Below are 7,405 nucleotides of genomic sequence, written 5' to 3' on the forward strand. Positions count from 1 at the left end.
TCTCGTGGAAAAATAGGGTGTCCCATTTTCCCCCAGGACGCTTGCAGGGTATTGGGCTCCCATATGCACAATACATTTAAAGCATCACCACACCACTTTAAACAGTTACGATTTCCCCCAAAATTGGTTTAACAGTTAATCTTTCTTTCCAGGGAACTTTGGGAATTGTAGCTCTGTGAGGGGAATGGGGGTCTCCTAGCAACTCTTAGCACCCGTAACAAACTGCAGTTCCCAGGACTCTTCCGGGGGGAAGCTATGACTGTTTAAAATACGATACTTATTTATATGTGTTGTGCACCCTAATGGTAGCCAAGAGACGGATACTGATGAATTGGAAGAACAGAGATACAATGCCCCTTAATCAGTGGCTTGACAACAGGACATCATCGGCAATATATGAACAGACAGCTTATAGATGCAGACTTTGGATAAATGCAATGATATTTGGAATGAGTTTACAGAGGATATATTAGGTTATTGACAATTGTATGTGTATTAGAATAAGAATATACATACCTGTGTGGTAATGTAGAGGGACGCAGGTGGCGCTGTCGGTTAAACCACAGAGCCTAGGACTTGCCGATCAGAAGGTCAGCGGTTCGAATCCCTGCGATGGGGTGAGCTCCCGTTGCTCAGTCCCTGCTCCTGCCAACCTAGCAGTTTGAAAGCACGTCAAAGTGCAAGTAGATGAATAGGGACCGATCCGGCGGGAAGGTAAACGGCATTTTCATGCGCTACTCTGGTTCGCCAGAAGCGGCTTGGTCATGCTGGCCACATGACCCGGAAGCTGTACGCCAGCTCCCTCGGACAATAAAGCGAGATGAGCGCCGCAACCGCAGAGTCGGTCACGACTGGACCTAATGGTCAGGGGTCCCTTTACCTTTTATGGTAATGTAACTGTATTTTTTCTTTTTTTATTCTTACTCATTTCTTCCTTTCTTTTCTCACTCTGTTTATAAATGAAATTCTTCCAATAAAATATTAATAATGATAAAACATTACCCACACCTGCCAATTTATGAAACTCAGAGAGATACATGTTTTTCATCTTTCCCATGACCGAGAAGCCTGCTTCCCTTATTCCTGCAACTTTCTCCTAGGTTTAAGTCAAACTAAGAAAACTATGTGTTCCTTCCTTGTTGGGGGTGTGAAGACATGATAGACACCCTCTCCCCAGTTTGACAGCACAAATGTTGGACATTGCATTTGGTCCTTGTTGCTGGAGGCATGATGCAAGTTTAAAAAGGTAAAAGACACCTGGATGGTTAAGTCCAGTCAAAGGCGACTATGGGGTTGTGGCGCTCATCTCGCTTTCAGGCCAAGGGAGGTGGCCTTTGTCCACAGACAGCTTTCCAGGCCATGTGGCCAGCATGACTAAAACACTTCTCATGCAACAGGACACCGTGATGGAAACCAGAGCGCACGGAAACGCCGTTTACCTTCCCGCCTCAACAGTACTTATTTATCTACTTGCACTGGTGTGCTTTCAAACTGCTAGGTTGGCAGGAGCTGGGACAGAGCAATGGGAGCTCACTCCATCGCGGGGATTCAAACCGCCGACCTGATCGGCAAGTCCAAGAGACTCAGTGGTTTAGACCACAGCGCCACCCGCTCTCTCTGCACATCACATTTGGTCCTTGTTGCTGCAGGCATGATGCACACATGGCAGGTGAACTCTGGTGATGCTTCCATGGACACCAAGAGCACACCTGTCATCTCGATACGGCTCTTCTATTTTGCGTTCTGTATGTTTTCCTCCTCTCCTGTGCTGAGTGTGCGTCGGATCTGGCAGCCGTTCTGCTGGCTCCAGCTGCAACACAGCATGAGTGGAGCATGGCTCCGTCATTCTAGCCCACCCTTCGAAAAAATCCAGCAAAAAAATAACGTTGCACTTTGTAACCCAACCTGATGCAATTCAAGCACTGGTGGGATCCAAACAGGGCCCCTCACAAGCCGCTCTTCATGACTGGACAGGCTCCGAGGAGGGAAGGAGGTCCTATAGGTGATGAGGAACTATATGTAGGTGACTAGGCATACGATACGATAATCTTTATTGTCATTGTCCCATACAGAACAACGAAATTGGGGAAAAAATCTACATAAGACATTCAAAACCAACAAGGCTGATATCCCAGCTATCCCAACCTGGTTAGCCCCCTAAAAACTCTGATACCCCATTTTTAAAATACAATACACCCCCATAGAGACTCCTTAGGTAAAGGCAAAGGGACCCCTGACTATTAGGTCCAGTCGTGGCCAACTCTGGGGTTGCGGTGCTCATCTTGCTTTATTGGCCGAGGGAGCCGGCGTACAGTTTCCGGGTCATGTGGCCAGCATGACTAAGCCACTTCTGGCGAACCAGAGCAGCGCACGGAAACGCCGTTTACCTTCCCGCCGGAGCGGTACCTATTTATCTACTTGCACTTTGAGGTGCTTTCGAACTGCTAGGTTGGCAGGAGCTGGGACCAAGCAACGGGAGCTCACCCTATCATGGGGATTCGAACCGCCAACCTAGAGACTCCTTACATTGCGTTTAAAACCAAAATCGCATTTGGATAGAAACTCTTTCTCAGGCGGCTAGTCCTAGTCTTTATAACCCTGTACCTTCTTCCAGAAGGCAGAAGCTGCTGAAAGAGATCATTTCCGGGGTGCGTACTATCCTGCACTATCTCTGCAGCTTTCTTAAAGCACCTGGAAGCACAGATTTGATCGAAAATGATTTCTCCCTTCCTCCAGCAGCCCTTTGCATCTCTGTGCTGCCCGTGAAGGAAAGGAATAACTCTCCCCCAATCATAGCATAGTGTCATTGGTCTTGTCCCCTGCTAGTGGAATGTATCTGTGCCAACTTTAAAAAACCTGCTGAAAACTTCTATTCTGCCAGGGCTATGCATAGGCTAGTATGTAGGGCTGGGCAATAAATTGATTTATCGTCCAAAACCGGTTTGACGTCCGTATCGTGATATCGGTTTCATAATTTTTGACCTGGCAATATTTTGTGAATCACAATTGTGTGTGTGTGCGCCCTATGCAAAAATCACAATGTGGGAAAAACTGGGAAGCAAACTAATGCGTCTCTTGATTCCTTCAGCCTGTTAACTCTGCTTGCTCAGCCTTCCCCTGCCTCATGTAGGGGGCAGCAACTCACCAGAGCAGGTCGTGGCAAAAATCACGATGCAGGAAAAACCGTGAAGCCAGCCAATGCCTCTATATAGCTCCATCCTTATTTCAGACATTGTGATATATTGGTATATTGTGATGTCTAGATGGTGATATATCAGGATGTTGAAAACCAGATATCACCTTAGCCCAACTAGTAGGATGTGTCCTCTTAGGGGGGAAACTTAATTTTTGCAAATTTCTTCAGGGAGGTGTTTTTGGGTGTGAGGCATTCAGATATACTATTATTTTTGTGCTCCAACAATATTTAGCTTGGTAAGTCTGTGTTTGATGAAGCAGCGCATAAACTGCTTTCAGAAAACCAAAGAATTTTAATTTTACCTTCTGAAAATGCCATGCTAAATAATCATAATATAGAAGATAACTGTATGTATGTGGTAATAATTTTAAATGTTTTCTATGCAATTTTACACACATTTTACTTACCAAGCAAAACTAAATTATACTATTTTCATCAAAATATCTTTTTCAATTCCCAAGCCATGTTACAACTTTTTAGCATCCTTCATTTTTGGAATTTGAAAGTTGAAAAATTCAACAACACCTAGTAAGCCAGGTCTATACAGGCATTTAAGAGTCCACCCCTTACAGTGAGCTTCTGAAGTTTGTTTTTAATTCTTTTGCTCTTGTTTTTAATTTTTTTATTATTTCACTGTGTGGTTTTATGCTTTTATTTCATTGTAAACTTCTGTGATATATTTCTATGATACAGTGGTGTGTGTGTGTGTGTATATATATATATATATATATATATATATATATATATATATCAATAAATAAAGATCAGTAGTGTCAGGACTCCCAAGTCCAGCCATGATTTTGACACCAACAAATAGGGCAGGAAGTCACCAAGCCTATCTCATCCTGAGCCCAGCAACCAGAGCCCCCCCCCCCAGACCCAAGGACTCTGGATTGTGGACCCCAGAGACTGCAGCCCTCAAACCTCATTCCACTGGCCAGGCAGTGTTCTCACTGTGCATCACTGATCCAGCTCACCAACACAACAAGTGTGCCCCACGTGAGATTATGGAGAAGTACCAGAGGACTTGGCCCCAAAATGAGAGGGCATCCATTTAAGTTTCTGCACTTTTTTTTGCAGAGAGGCAGAACCTAAAATGGGTAGTCCAGCCCAGTTAGCACAGATGGGCCCTTTTAACAACAGCAACACACTTTTTATTAAAGATGTTCGGATGTTCATCATCAATTCACCCACACACCCCATGTACCCTTAGCCCCTACCTTAAAAAAACAAGAAGTTTTTACTAAAGGTTTTATTGTATAACAAACATTAACAGTCAGAAGTCAGAAAGACCAAAATTTTAATAAGGAATGGGGAAGATTTATAACTTATCTTAAAGACCATTGTAGACAGTTAAAATCGTTAGTAGGATTGGAATATCACTTATAGTTTAAGGTTGAATTCTGGACATTGTGGAAGAGGTAAAGAGTTTGGATTATCATAAAAGATGTTGGAGGAAATTATTAATAGTAGGATGGAAGTCCAGGAGATTCCTTGGAATCTTATTTTTATGATTTATGTTGGATATATCTCTGTAAAATTTTAATTTGAAAAAGCAAATAAATAAAATTTCAAAACAAACAAAGAAAAGTACACATAGTGTCTCCACTTTCAATTCATTGAGTATTTTCGCAGTTCATTTGCATTTGGTATGAGAATCTGTTGTCATATACATTATGCAGTTGGGGGGGAAGAGAGAAGAGATGGGGAAAGATCATGATCCTTTGTTCTATTGTGCAGTATTTGCGCAGGGTTTTTGTGAGAGCATCACATGGGTAGGTCATTATATATACAGTGGTACCTTGGTTTACGAACTTAATCTGTTCCGGAAGTCCGTTCTTAAACCAAAGCATTCTTAAACCAAGGCTTGCTTTCCCATAGCAGCGGAGGACTCAGTTTACAAATGGAAACCACTCAACACGTTCTGCTTCCGAGGCAAAGTTCACAAACCAAAACACCTACTTCTGGGTTTGCAGCGTTCTTAATCCAAGATGTTCATAAACTAAGCTGTTCTTAAACCAAGGTACCACCGTATATGCATTGCGAGAGATTGGCAGGTCCAAAGCTTGGTTGCTTGCGTTCAGTTGCTTGGAGTATGGTTTGTTTGTATGGGGAAGAGGGGCATTGCTGAGTCAGATAAGCCATATCAATCTGTATGCTGTAGCAGGGGATAGGTCATAATCTTGCTCTGTGAATGTGATAAAGGGGAGAGCTATCATGAGTCAATATAGACCACTGGCACCAAAATGTATGAGAAACTGCCCTATTAGAACAGTTAACCAACAGGTAAAGGTAAAGGGTGGGACGCGGGTGGCGCTGTGGGTTAAACCACAGAGCCTAGGACTTGCCGATCAGAAGGTTGGCAGTTCGAATCCCCGCAACGGGGTGAGCTCCCGTTGCTCGGTCCCTGCTCCTGCTAACCTAGCAGTTCGAAAGCATGTCAAAGTGCAAGTAGATAAATAGGTACCACTCCGGCGGGAAGGTAAACAGCGTTTCCGTGCGCTGCTCTGGTTCGCCAGAAGCGGCTTAGTCATGCTGACCACATGACCTGGAAGCTGTACGCCGGCTCCCTCGGCCAATGAAGTGAGATGAGCGCCGCAACCCCAGAGTCGGCCTCGACTGGACCTAATGGTCAGGGGTCCCTTTACCTTTACCTTAAAGGTAAAGGACCCCTAGACGGTTAAGTCCAGTCAAAGGTGATTATGGGGTTGTGACGCTCAACTCACTTTCAGGCCGAAGGAGCCGGCGTTTGTCCACAGACAGCTTTCCGGGTCATGTGGCCACCATGACTAAAACACTTCTTGCGCAACAGGACACCGTGACGGAAACCAGAGCGCACGGAAATGACATTTACCTTTCCGCCACAGCTGTACCTATTTATCTACTTGCACTGGCATGCTTTCGAACTGCCAGGTTGGCAGGAGCTGGGACAGAGCAACGGGAGCTCACCTCGTCGCAGGGATTCGTACCGCTGACCACCTGATTGGCAAACCCAAGTGACTCCGTGTTTTAGACCACAGTGCCGCCCGCGTCCCTGAAAGCAGGGTATTGCTGAGTCAGATAAGCCATATCAATTCATATTCTGTAGCGGTGAATGGGTCATTATCTTGTGTGTGTGATAAAGGGGAGACCGATCAGGAGTGAATATAGACCACTGGTACCAAAATATATGGAAAACCACCGTATTAGAACAGTTAACCAACAAACAGAATGGCTCACTGGAGGCCAGATTCTTGTCAGAATAAGTTGTCTGCTCCCTGGGCTCTGTCCAGGGTCCTACCTCCAACCCCCAACCTCTTTATTTTTGAGAATCCTCTTCCTCAGGGTCTGAACCTTGTCCGTTCTCTCTTTCTGCCCCAGACTAAGTGTTGGACTTACACCTGGCTGACAAGCGCTCCGCTTTGCCATGACTGGACAGAAACCAGCATTTTGAACTGGGCCTAGAAGTGGATTGAAAACAGGTGAAGTTGCCTATTAAAGAAGTCATGGGATTTATATTTATTGATTTGATTTCAAAGCATCTACATGCTGCTTTGTGCTTCCAAAATCTCCAAGTGGGTAGGAAGATTCCAACATCTGGGTCCGGTCAACAGCATGGCTGCCATGTTCTGGACTGGCTGAAGTTCCCAGACGGTTTTCAACAGCAGCTTCAGGTAGCACTCATTGCACTAATCCAGCTGTGATCCAACTAAGGCATGTTGGCTGACCTGATTTCCCTTTAAGACCTACATTGGCTCCCAGTACGTTTCCGAGCACAATTCAAAGTGTTGGTGGCAACTTTTAAAGCCCTAAATGACCTCGGTCTTGTATACCTGAAGGAGCGTCTCCACCCCCATCGTCCAGCCCAGACACTGAGGTCCAGCTCCGAGGGCCTTCTGGTGGTTCCTTCACGGCAAGAAGTGAGGTTGCAAGGAACCAGGCAGAGGGCCTTCTTGGTAGTAGCGCCCGCCCTGTGGAACGCCTTCCCATCAGATGTCAAGGAAAGCAACAACTATCTGACTTTTAAAAGACATCTGAAGGCAGCCATGTTTAGGGAAGTTTTTAATGTCTGATGTTTTACTGTGCTTTTAATTCTGTTGGGAGCCGCCCATAGTGGCTGGGGAAACCCAGCCAGAGGGGCAGGTATAAATTATTATTATTATTATTATTATTATTATTATTATTATTATTATTATTATGGTTGAGGGCAGAGAGGCTCATTGGGCAAAA

The sequence above is a fragment of the Podarcis filfolensis genome (genome assembly GCF_964270895.1).
Source record: "Podarcis filfolensis genome assembly, chromosome: 13".
Classification (NCBI taxonomy): Eukaryota; Metazoa; Chordata; class Lepidosauria; order Squamata; family Lacertidae; genus Podarcis; species Podarcis filfolensis.